The sequence below is a fragment of the Schistocerca americana genome, chromosome 7, assembly GCF_021461395.2.
Source record: "Schistocerca americana isolate TAMUIC-IGC-003095 chromosome 7, iqSchAmer2.1, whole genome shotgun sequence".
In the NCBI taxonomy this organism is placed as follows: domain Eukaryota; kingdom Metazoa; phylum Arthropoda; class Insecta; order Orthoptera; family Acrididae; genus Schistocerca; species Schistocerca americana.
Genome location: NC_060125.1, coordinates 320920116 through 320933263, shown reverse-complemented (window position 1 = coordinate 320933263; position 13148 = coordinate 320920116). Strand labels below are relative to the sequence as shown.

The following is a 13148-nucleotide window of genomic DNA, read 5'->3' as shown; positions in this document are numbered from 1 at the left end:
GTACTGTTTGGAAGTATTTACCTATGAGAAATTTGTCCTGTGTGTGGATACGTAAATTTGTTTCAATTTTGTTCCAAGTATGTAATATTTGAATTTGATCAACGGTTAGCATTTGAACTTATTTCGGTCTACAGGGACCAAGTGTGTGAGGTATTTCCAATCTCATAAATTTGTTACTTTAGTTTTAGAGGTTGTCTTATTATAAATTACTCTTAGTGCAGTTGTGACAATTTGTTTGGTGTCCTAGAAGGGTACGCAAATATTGCAATTATCTTCTTAAACTCCAGATTTAATTGCCATCGGGGTAACGTTGCTGCCAGACACTACCTCCTCTATTTCCGCACCCCTGATGTCCTCTTGTCTAATTGTTAATTATATTAAGTACCTGCGTAGTCACAAGTGTCTCCTAGGAGTGTTCCAGAAGACGAGAACCAGGGATTCTGAGCCGTTAGATTTGTTAACTGTTCTGAATTTGGGCAAATGTTGGTAGGCTATGTGGATCAATTGTCTTTATACGGTGTATCAAACAGGGTTTGGTAAAATTCATTTGGTAAGAGCTTAGCGAAGTAGCGCTCTGGAGAGTTGGTATTCTGATATTCGGCTTTAGTATTAATGTTATTAATTCCCAAGTCTTAATGTTAGCAAGTACTTTTCCGAATCCCTAGTAAACCTATTGCATGTCAGGTCTTGATATTTTTAAATGTTGTTAATCTTGGTAAACCAGTTTCATGTCTTAATAAGCAATGAAATGTTTCTTTTTAAATGAACTGGCTTAATTGGTTTGGATAAATAGCTTTCGTGTTTCCATATGGCAAATCTTTAACTGTTCTCTTCAACTCCACACCTTGATCTCTATTTCATTAAATGTCCTTGCACGATAATGAATGTTGCTCTGAAACTTGTCAGTGTTGTTGCTAATGCACAATCCACCCTTTGGCGGTCGCTCCAATTGTAAGCAACTGGTTTCTGTATCTAGGCTCACATGTAACAGTTCCTAATCATTGACATATTACAAATGGCTTTGCATTACATTTATTCATTTATGAAGTTAATTTCGAAGAACCAGGCATATTTTTAAAAATACTAATAAGCATAAACAGAGGTCATTCAGCCTATAGACTTTATACAATGCTTAACGTCTTCCAAAATCAGATGCGGGATTTTCATATTCCATTGCTCAGTACGAGCGAGCCATTAGCCTTATAGAAAAAATGAACAGGACGTTTTCGTAGGAATTTAATATACTTGAATTTTGTACTAGAAGACATTCTTGCTAGAAGCCACGGTTCATCATATTATTTTAGAAAAACGCCTTCGGTCGTTTTTGTATGTTGTACTTGAATAATTCGAAAAGTATTGTCCCTAGTGAAAACGTATCCCAGATCAAAATTTAGCTACATTAAATTTCCTACAAGAAGGTCCTTTTCATTTCTAATAGTTTGCAAGTACCGCTTGAGAGAATGTGAAGGCCTCGCATGTGGTATTTGAATATGTTGCAGATAGCATAGAACTTGGAATGAGATTTTGACTCAGCATCGGAGTGTGCGCTGATATGAAACTTCCTGGCAGATTAAAACTGTGTGCCGGACCGAGAGTCAAACACGGGACTTTTGCCTTTCGCGAGCAAGTGCTCTACCATCTGAGCTACCCAAGCACGACTCACGCCTCGTCCTCACAGCTTTACTTCCTCCAGTACCTCGTCTCTACTTTCCAAACTTCACAGAAGCTCTCACAGGAGAGCTGTGAGGACGGGGCGTGAGTCGTGCTTGAGTAGCTCAGATGGTAGAACAATTGCCCCCTAAAGGCAAGGGCCCGAGTTCGAGTCTCGGTCCTGTACACAGTTTTAATCTACCAAGAAGTTTTATATCAGCGCTCACCCCGCTGCAGAGTGAAAATCTCATTCTGCAAACATCCCCCAGGCTCTGGCTAAGCCATGTCTCCGCAGATCCTTTCTTACAGGAGTGCTAGTTCTGCAAGGTTAACAGGAGAGCTTCTGTGAAGTTTGGAAAGTAGGAGACGAGGTGCTAACGGAAGTAACGCTTTGAGGACGGGGCGTGAGTCGTGCTCAGATAGTGAGCACTTGCCCGCGAAAGGCGAAGGTCCCGAGTTCGAGTCTCGGTCCGGCACACAGTTTTACTCTGCCAGGAAGTTGCATAGAACCCGTAAGTAGAAACAAATAAATCACCCTCTATTACACTAGGAACAAAACTTTTCCCCCCTGTCCAATATTTAAAGTTACTCTTGCACAGAAAAAAGCAGTACATGCTACCATATTAGACCGTCTCCCTTTTGTACTGATGGAGATGGCAGCTAATGACTGAAATAATTTCTTCTTGACAATTATTTCCTCTAACATGAATTTTGTGGCAGATCACGCTATATTTATCAAACTTTGTTGTAAATTAAGAGTGACAAAATACGTTTGGTTACGTAAAAGGCCAGAATATAGCCACGTTTCCGTAGAGATAATATTACTCTATTTGTCAACCTACTGATATGGTCCACATCATAGCAAGTTGTCGGTTTTGGTACTTAGCTGCTATGTACACAGCAGGTTGTATCTGAAATAGTTTTTCTGGTACTCCAGTAAGACTCAATTCGCTGTGGCTTGAATATAAAGTCGCACGTCACTCATATGGCTAGAGGTGCCAGCTAACTGACGCCCAGGATTACACGTCTGTGTATTCCGTGCACAGATCTCTTCCTGCGCTTGTTCTTTAGGATGTGCGCCGCACGTAATGAGAGAGGCCCGCATTCCGCCGTAAGCCCACCGGCGCTCCGGCTGGCGGCGGAGCCGTGCTGTGAAAGACGTGCCTCATGCAAGCTTTAAGGGATGAGCTGCCGGCGTGTATTATTCAGCCCCGCCTCGCCGCGGAAGCTACGACGCTCGCTGCCTGTCTCACTGGGTGGCCCAGTTTTTCAGCTCGCTTATGCTGCCTGTTGTGGAATTCTCGGCCGTCGGATCTCCTTTATGCCTCTCCATTCTCCGTGCAATATATGAGTCTCTCCTCTGCAAGACTGCTGCATGAAGAAGTGAACTAGCTGCTCATAAAATGCTCATCCTGTGAGGCTTAACGTCGCGTCGACATCGTCCGTACTGCCGGAGCACAAGCCAGCGAAAAGGGTTAGAGTGCAAATGAGACGTGTCGTCAAACAAAAGACTACAGCTCTAGCCATTCGCTAAATGAGTTAGAAAAACTTTGAACGAAGCAGGGAGATAATAAATGAGTGAAGCTTTCTGCAATCAAGACTCCTTAAAATAATTAAGAATGAAAAAGAAATTCTCAAATATACAATGAGTCATTGTCACGGTGAGACTGACGTCCTAAATCACTGTTTCACCTCATTCATCCCCATACCAGCGTTTTTTGACTCTAGTAAGTATCGACAATGTGAGATCATAAATAATTACTAACCACCACTAGTGAAAAATTAATGTCTGCAACATCTGAGTACAGTGAATGAGAGGGGGCATATCCTATATATTGTTGTTATTATACATGGTGACTCGTGTGGCCCTGGCAATACCTTGAGATACCACGTGTGGGATTTTCTTATTCTCTAACTTGCTAAGCAAAACTATTAGTCTTACAAAAAATTAACGCGACCTTTTTGTAAGAAATTAAATATATTTAAATTTTATACTAGGATACATTTTCTATGGAGATGACGATTTTCGAGTTATTGAAGGAAAACAGATTTGAAGGTCATTTTGTATGTTTTTCTCGAATAACTCGAGAACTATGCTGACTTGCGAAAACACATGCCAGTAAAAAATTTCACTAAATGAAATTTCTACAAAAATATCCTGTTTTTCTTCTGTAGGACCAGAACTTTGCGAGAGAGTATGAGTATCTTGCACATGGTATTTGGAGGCATAGCTCGTTGTACAAAGCGCAATGGTTGTAGTAGTTCCTACTACTGGCTCTCTTAAATGTTTGTGGTATTGAAATAAGGACAACTGTTTAAATGAAAAGTTGTTACTAAGTGGCTTTGATTTTCTAGAACAAAAGGAACTATTCTGCAGACGTTCCTTACAAATGTCTTCTGCAGTTACCATCAGAGCTAACAATGCAGTTCCACGTTCTGTAAACTCCTGAAAGTCCTTACTAAACAATACAAGTGTTCGATATTACCACGACGACGATACGTGAAAACTTGTCTTTCCACGTAGTCCTCACATCATCTGCCAGTTTCCAGTACTTGCCCGTCTTCGCACTGCGTGTGGTTTGCAAATCATGGTCGTTGGTTACAATAGAAGTCTGACTTGCTCAGCGTTATTGATAATTATTTCTTGTCGACTACAGCGAAGTTCTGGTAAATTTTAAATTTTTCATTGTCTATAACAGTAAGAGCATCATACGTGTGAAACAGAGGAATGTCTTTCATTATCTTATATTTCTGTCTCAATTGCTGGTCGATGGTTTCAGAGAAGTCATATGAATTTTTCGGATATTCTGCAGGTGTCACGTGCACACGACAAATTTCGAAAGGTATTGATATATATACTTATTGATAAATCGTAAGACGGAAATATATACTGACGATTTATCAAAGGTAAAATATCGGTATTAAAGATATACTGAGATTCCCTTAAGTCAAAAATAATTATTCTTACTGGAACTAAGACATTCATTTTGAAACACATAGCTGTTATTACTTTAACTACTTCAATAAGTGGTCCGTCACTGTTAATTTGCTTAGAAATTTGTTAAACTTTTTATAAAATGTTTGTACATTTCAGTGAGTGAGAAAATAATATAGCTAAATTGAAAATAATCTTCTGAATCCAGAAAATGTAAAATGTTTTGATGTATTACCCACAACCGTGGGAAAACTAGCGGAGGTTTCCCATGATGTTCATAATTAAAATTAAGTTGCGTATTATACAGAGTCATTCAGCTCCTCATGCCGATGTAGTTTTATGCAGCCTGCTTTGTTATATCTGACTTTCAAGAACCACGCACCAGATTTACATACTTATCTCGCTCGTTACGTCAAACTAATAGTTCTACAGAAAGAAATAAGTTGGAAATTTTTTGAGGGAAATTTCATGTAGTTAAATTTTGTACTGGCATATGCTTTCCCTGCAGGCCAAAGTTTTCGAGTTATTCAAGAAAAACGTACAGAAGAGATCTTCAAACGCACCCCCTTCATACATCCATCCCTCATCATTCAGGATTTCTGGTATGTTGTTCGTGGCACTCCCTCCTACCACTGTACAAAAATTTCTGACCTCAGGATCTATTCTCGCTGGTCGACCTTTTCTTATCTCTTTTGATTTGCGCTTTAACATTATTAATTGAAATGTGCTCGTGAGGGTAATGGAAGGGGAACTACGTTTGTAAACGTTACACTGAAACGAATTACGTTGACAAGTTCAGTCTAAGCCCCTACGAGACCAGTAGTTTCATATTGAGAACGCCTGACGAATACAATGATGTAACTGATTATGTTATACTGTTAAAATTAAAAAAAAAACTGCTAGGCCAAATTTACACAACCTTCAATTTTATAATTTGTAAGTGCTCGGATAAGTCGGTGGCGTAATAAGGCCCATCAATCAAGACCAAAAAATGTCGAATGTGTGAGATAACTAGTGCAGTCGCAAATTTTTGTAGAGTGGTAGGGGGAACTGTCATGTACAACGTACTAAAAATCCCGGAGGCCTGAAAATGGTGCGAAAGCATCCGAATAAAATGAAGGGAAAACCTGGATGACGGAGAGTGGCGTACTGAAAAGCGGGTCCGATGCTTCTTCTCATTCACTCGTTGGCTTGTTTGGTGTTGCAGTAAAAAACAGCAAAAGGAAAGTCAATGTTTTAAATTTCGTATTTAAGAAATCGTTCACACATATGAATCGAACCAACATACCCCCATTTGACCACTGCACGGACTCCCGTACGGAGGATATAGTAACAGGCATTCCTGGCGTCGAAAAACAAACGAAACAGTTGTAAACCAACAAGTCGCCAAGTCCTTTTTACGAAGAGTACTCTACTGTTTTAGTCACTAATTTAGCTTGCATTTATCGTGAATATTGCCCAGTTCAAAGACCCAAACGACTGGAAACATGCGCAGGTGACTCCTCCCAATAAGAAGTGCAGCGGCAGCCGCCGAGCCGTGAGTACGCGCGGCGCAGCAGCAGCATCACTTGTCTGATAAACTGTAAATTAATTTAGGCTTTCTTTTCTTTCACGTGCTACTGCAAAGAAATGAACTAGATGTATGTAGTTTACTGTGTAGACTAGTGGTTAGAAAATTAATCCTGGATTTTCTTTTGCTTAAGTCTTGTGAATAACCTTGTCTTGGGCGGCTTCCTAGTGTAAATTTTCCAGTCATCAGAAACTCCGTCACGGCAGTAAGTTTTAATTTTGTGTTAGTAAACAGCACACCGTTTAGAGTAGTGCATTCTAGTTTGAACATTTATCTCTTGCAGTAACTTCTCGGCAAATAGGATTTCAAGTAATCGGTGTCTGTAAACACATCAACTTCAGTAGAGGAAAATTCAACTTCAGTATAGAAACTTATTTCTGTTTAATAGCTTGCAGTAAGGCAGTGAGAAATCTGCACAGCAACCTTTAGTGTTACTTTATCCTCCTTTGGTATATTTTCAATCTCAGTATCGCCATTTGAGACCTTATGTCTATTTTATACACAGTATGATATGGCTAGGGACTGTGTTTGTTGTGAGCGGACATAAGGAGAGCTGGCTGCTGTCCGTAAAAAGCTGGAAGCTGCCATTGCTGTTGTCGACAAGCTTCTAGCTAATGCTGAAAGTTGCTGTGACGTCGGGGCGCCAGTCACGAGACCTGCGACACCTTTGGTGCCGCTGGAATGCCCTGGTGACGCGGACGTCACTGCAGCTTCTCATACACAACATCTGACCGGTCCGTCCTAACTCCAGAGTGGGTGGCAGACAGTTCGCGTGTCACTGGGTGGAGGGCGAAAAAGGGAGCAAGCTGTGCGGCTGGCTCCCTACGTCTTAGTAACAGGTACTGTACGAGGTCCTATCTAGCGTTCATGATAACTCTGAGCCCGCACGGGATGCCTCTCCCGTTAGGCCAGCTGTCGATTTTCCTGCCCAGTCCCGACGGGAACAGAGGGTGGATATGTTTGTCATTGGGAGTTCCAATGTTTGGCAGATGATGGAGGCCCTCAGGGAGATAGCAGGCAAAGCGCGAAAGAATTCCAGTGTGCATTTGGTATGTTTGCCGAGAGGCCTCATCCGTGATGTGGAGGAGAACCTGCCGGCGGCTATCGAGCGCAGTGGGTGCAACCGACTGCATGTAGTGGCACATGTCGGCACGAATGATGCGTGCCGCTTGGTTTCTGAGGCCATCATCGGCCCATTTCGGCGGCTACGTGATTCGATGAATGCAAATAGCAAAGCACGCGGGGTGCAGGCTAAGCTGACTATTTGTAGCATCGTACCCAGGGTTGATCACAGTCCTCTGGTTTGGAGCAGAGTGGAAGGTCTAAACTAGAGGATCAGACGACTCTGCAAGGGTATCGGATGCGAATTTCTCGACCTCCTCTATCGGGTGCAAATTTGTAGGGTTCCCCTTAATAAATCAGGTGTGCACTAAACGCATAAAGCGGCTACTAGTGTAGCAGAGTGCGTGTGGTGTGCACATGGGGCTTCTTTAGGTTAGAGAACCTCTCCCTTGGGACCAAAGACGATTTTCTTGTTGAATCAGCCACAGATACCTCAGACAATCTTGGTCCTCGCAGATCAGAGATAGAAAAGATTTATATTATTTTAGTAAACTGCAGAAGCATCCAAGGATAGGTCTCAGAGTTAGTATCGCTTACTGAAGGCTATATGCACAGATAGTATTGTGAACAGAAAGCTGGTTGAAACAAGATATCAATGACAACCAAATACTAAGTCTATATTGGAATGTTTATCGCCGGCCGCGGTGGCCGTGCGGTTCTAGGCGCTCCAGTCCGGAGCCGCGCTGTTGCTACGGTCGCAGGTTCGAATCCTGCCTCGGGCATGGGTGTATGTGATGTCCTTAGGTTTGTTAGGTTTAAGTAGTTCTAAGTTCTAGGGGACTGATGACCACAGCAGCTGAGTCCCATAGTGCTCAGACCCATTTGAACCATTTTTTGAAATTGAGTATCAAAGAACGGTCAAAGATGTTGATCAGATGCTTTTATAAACCATTTTGGTCTGGATCTGTAGTTGTAGAGCGCCTCAGGCAGAAATTGAAGAATATCATTAGTAATTTTCCTGATCATGCGAGGTATAGATTGGCAGTGTTATGCTATCAAAAGTAGTGCCAGAGACAGGGAATCGTGTGGCATTGTTCTGGATATTTTGTCTGAAAATTACCTTTAGCAGATAGAGAACCCACCCGTAAGGGTATAGTCTTAGACCTCCTGGCAACAAACAGACCGGATAGAATCAGTGAACGCAGAGGAAGGTATCAGTGATCATAAGGCTGTGACAATATCTATATGACGACGGGTTCTACAAGGAATGTTAAGAAAGGTAGGAAGATATATTTGCTCAGCAAGGGTGACAGGATACTCATTTCTGCATCAAATATTCGATGATGAGGATGAAGATGTGGATAACAAACGGAAAAAATTCAAAGGCGCCGTTCAATGTGCCCTAGACAAGTTTGTTCTGAGAAAGGTTTTAAGTGATGGGAATGATCCACTATGGTTTAATAGCCGTGTTAGGAAAGCGCCACGAAAACAATGAGCACATCATCTCATATTCAAGAGATGTAAAAACCTAGCTAACAAACAAAAGCTGAACTAAGCGAAAATGAGTGTAAGGAGATCAATGAGAGAAGCGTTCAATGATTTTGAAAGTAAGACGCCGTCAGCAGACTTGAGTAAAAACACTAACGATTTTGGTTGTATGTAAAATCGGTAAGTGGGTCAAAATCACGTGTTCCTTCTCTCAGCGGCCACACCGGCACCGAAACGGATGATAACAAAGAGAAGGCCGAAATAATGAATTCGGTCTTCCGAAGTCATTTCACCGTAGAAGATCATAACATTGTCCCTCTTTTCAATCATCATAGGAATGTTGAAATGGCAGATATTGTGATAACCGATCCCAGAATTGAGAAGCAGCTACAACCATTTAGTAGTGGAAAGGCGTCAGGACAAGATGAGAAACCTGTAAGATTCTGTAAAGATTATGCAAATGAACATGCTCCCCTTCTAGCAGTAATTTATTTTAGGTCGCTTGAGCAACTAAAGGTACCTTACGAGTGGAAAAAAGCACAGGTCGGTCCCGTTTTCAAGAAAGATCGTAAGACCGATCCACACAATTATAGGGCTATATCGTTGACGTCAATCTGTTGTAGAACTATGGAACATGTTTTATGCTCAAGAATTATGATATTTTTGGAAAATGAGCATCTCCTCTATAAAAATCACGGATTCCGCAAACAGAGATCCTGCGAAACTCAGCTCGCTCTGTTCCTCCATGACGTCCGCAGCACGGTGGACAACGGCGCTCAGGTTGATGTCATGTTCATTGCCTTCAGTAAGGCTTTTGACACCGTCCTCCATTGCCGTTTAATGGAAAAAAAAATACGAGGTTACGGAGTATCGGAGCAGACCTGCGATTAGATTTAATACTTTCTTCCAGATATAACTCAAAATGTAGATCTTAACGGAACTAATGCGACAGATGTAAAGATAATATCCGGTGTACCACAGGGAAGTGTGATGTACCGTTGCTGTTTACAATACATATAATTGATACAGTAGAAAGTGTCGGATGCTCTTTAAGGCTAATCGCCGATGATGCAGTTGTCTATACAAAAGTAGCAACGCCAGAAGATAGTAAAAATTTGCAGAACGATCCGCAGAGAAATGATGAATGGTGCAAGCTCTGGCAGTTGATACTGAACGTAAATAAACATACTGCGCAAGACTTTCTTCCAGATAGAACACGTAGGTCTTAACGGAACGAATGCGACAGATGTAAAGGTAATACCCGGAGTACCACAGGGAAGTGTGATGGACCGTTGCTGTGCAGCTATACTATTGATGAAAAACAGCTGGAGACAGCGTCTGCCGTGAAATATCTAGGCGTAACTATCCAGAACGACCTTAAGTCGGATGACCATATAAAACAGATAGTGGGCAAAGCAGACACCAGACTCACATTCATCGGAAGAATCTTAAGGAAATGTAACTCATCCACGAAAGAAGTGGCTTATAAGGCGCTTGTTCTCCAGATTCTTGAATATTGTTCATCTGTCTGGGATCCCTATCAGTTAGGACTGATAGAGAAGTTCCAAAGAGGAGCGGCGCGTTTCGTCACGGGATCGTTTAGGTGGCGAGAGAGCGTTACGGAGATGCTAAACCAACTCCACTGGCCGACGTTACAACAGAGGCGTTGTGCATCATGGAGAGGTTTACTATCGAAATTTCGGGACAGCACTTTTCAGGAAGATTCTGACGACATACTACTTCCCCCACATACATCTCACGTATTGATCGCGGGGAGAAAATTCGAGAAAGTAGAGCAAATACCGAGGCTTGTCATTCTTCCCACGCACTATTCGCGAGTGGAACGGGCTTCAGATAACGGTATGGAAAGTACCCTCCGCCACACACCATTAGGTGGCTTACGGAATATAATGTAGATATAGATGTAGTGTGAAAGAACGGACGCGCAAAACTACAGACCAATATTCTTAGCATAGGTTTTCTGCAGAATTCTTGAACGTATTTTCAGTTCGAATGTAATAAATTTCCTTGAGACCGAAAATCCTCTGTCAACGAATCAATTCGGTTTTAGAAAGCCATGTTCCATATTCCTAGATTTCCGGAAAGCAGTTTCCATAGTCTTTCAACGCAGATTTTTAACGATGGCACTAGTTTTCGGAATTGCTTCCCAGATATGTGAGTCGCTCGAAGGCCTGTTAAGTAACGGAAGTCAATACGTTGTTCTCGATCGTGAGTGTTCTTCAGAGACAAGGATATCGTCAGAAATGCCCCATGGAAGTGTGGTAGGAAATCTGCTATTTTCTATATAAGTAACTGATCTGGCGGACAGGGTGCTCGCAATCTGCTGTTGTTTTATGATGATGAAGTGGAGTAAGGGAGGGTACAGTCGTTGAGTTTCTTAAGGAAGATAAAAAAGATATAGACAAAATTTGTAGTTGGTGTAATCAATTGCACCTAGGTGCAAATGTAGGGAAATGTAAATTAATGTAGACGAGTAGGAAAAGCAAACCCGCAATGTTCGAACACAGTAGTAGTAGTGTGCTGCTTGACAGTGTCATGTCGGTTAAATATCTGGGCGTAATAGTGCAAAATGATACGAAGTAGAAAGTGCATGGAAGGACTGTAGTAGAGAAGACGAATCATTGACTCCTGTTTATTGGGAGAAGTTTAGTAAAGTGTGGTTCTCCAGTAAAGAAGACCGCACACGGGATATGAGTACTATCCATCCTTGAGTATTGCTCGAGTGATGGGGCTCCGCACCAGCTCGGATTAACGGAAGACATCGAAGCACTTCAGATTTGTTCCGGTAGGTTCAGAAAACACACAAGTAATACGGAGATGCATCGGGAACACTAATGTAAATCCTGGTATAGAAGGACCGAGAGAATTTAGGAAACTGGCATTTGAAGATAACTACAGAACGTTCTGCTGCCCCCAACGTACATTATGTGTGAGGACTACGAAGGTAATTTAAGTGAAATTAGGCCTTTTGCAGAGGCATGTAGACAGTCGTTTTCCCCTCGCACTGTTTGCAAGTATAACACGAAAGGAAACGACTTGTAGCTGTACAGGCTACCCTCCACTTATCACCGCACGGTGACTTGCAGAGTGCGGATGTAGATGTATTTGTAGAACACACTGGAAATAGGATGCTAACAGGAATCCCGGCGCGAATGCACCTGAAATTTAAGTTCTTGCTCCCATAAGACGTCGATGTGTGTGTGCACACTACAAAATGAAATTTGTTCTCTAGGAGTCCGTAGATGAGTGAGAAAACATTTGAAAAGTTTAACTGTTGGACCAGAGGACACAGATGAGTGCGAGAGTACTGGAAAACGAAAATCGTTGTTCCTGGGGTATATAGGTGTGCGCCAGTGCACTGGACATTAACAATAGTTGTGCCTGGACGGCGTAAATGAGTACGAAAGCATTTGAAAAGGAGAAAGGTTATGCCTTGAAGATGGAAATGAGTGGGGAACCGCTGACACATCGGAATGTTGCGCCCAGAAGGGCGACCATGTGATAGATTTCATGTAAAAGAGGAAAACATGCATTTATTAGGCCGAGGAAGAGAATTCGGAATACATGTCCCTTAATTAGGACAGGAAGGATATCTGTACACCGCGACTATGAACGAGACACTGAAAAGGGAGTCAGAAGATTTTTGCGCAGACTAGGCACTGAAAAACTCTCAAAAGGAATGCTTGAATGAATCGGAAAAGAGGAGCAAATATTGGGTAACTGGAGGAAATGCGAGATATATGGGGGACCGGTGAGAACTCCAAGCACGTCAGTATCGCCACCTCCAATGGCTGAGCAAGTGGTAGAGCATGAAGAGGTGCAGGAAAAACGATAGGTAGGGAGCTTGGCCCATGGGAAGGGGAAGAGGCTCGCCCAATGAGGACCGTCGTGGGGAGTCTCTGGAAGGTCCTTGCGTGATGAAGTGTAGTTCCCAGTACCGTCGTGGTGCTGTATCAGAAGTCCGGATGTGATTGACACTGGAGTTATGTAGTGGACAGCGGCTGAATATCTTCGGGTCTTTCCAGAACGAGGTTTTCACTCTGCAGCGGAGTGTCCGCTGATATGAAACTTCCTGGCAGATTAAAACAGTGTGCCGGGCCGAGACTCGAACTCGGGACCTTTGCCTTTCGCGGGCAAGTGCTCTACCAACTGAGCTACCCAAGCACGACTCACGCCCCTTCATCACAGCTTTATTTCTGCCAGTACCTCGCCTCCTACCTTCCAAACTTAACAGAAGCTCTCCTGCTAACCCTTGCCCGCGAAAGGCAAAGGTCTCGAGTTCGAGTCTCGGCCCGGCACACAGTTTTAATCTGCCAGGAAGTTTCATCTTCGGGTCTGCTGTGACGCCGGCCGCCTCCTTCAGAATGCGGCTTTGTGTTTCCAGTACGTAGTGAAATGAAGAAAGGTGTTGAAAAGTCACTT

At 42.6% G+C, this 13148-nt stretch overlaps 1 non-coding gene across 1 annotated transcript; it reads right to left on the bottom strand.

Annotated features, from left to right (window-relative positions):
• Nucleotides 1-12816: 12816 nt before the first annotated feature.
• On the bottom strand, nucleotides 12817-12891 carry Trnas-cga. Its single transcript has one exon. It is a non-coding gene; the product is annotated as a tRNA-Ser (tRNA).
• Between the last annotated feature and the right edge of the window lie 257 nt (nucleotides 12892-13148).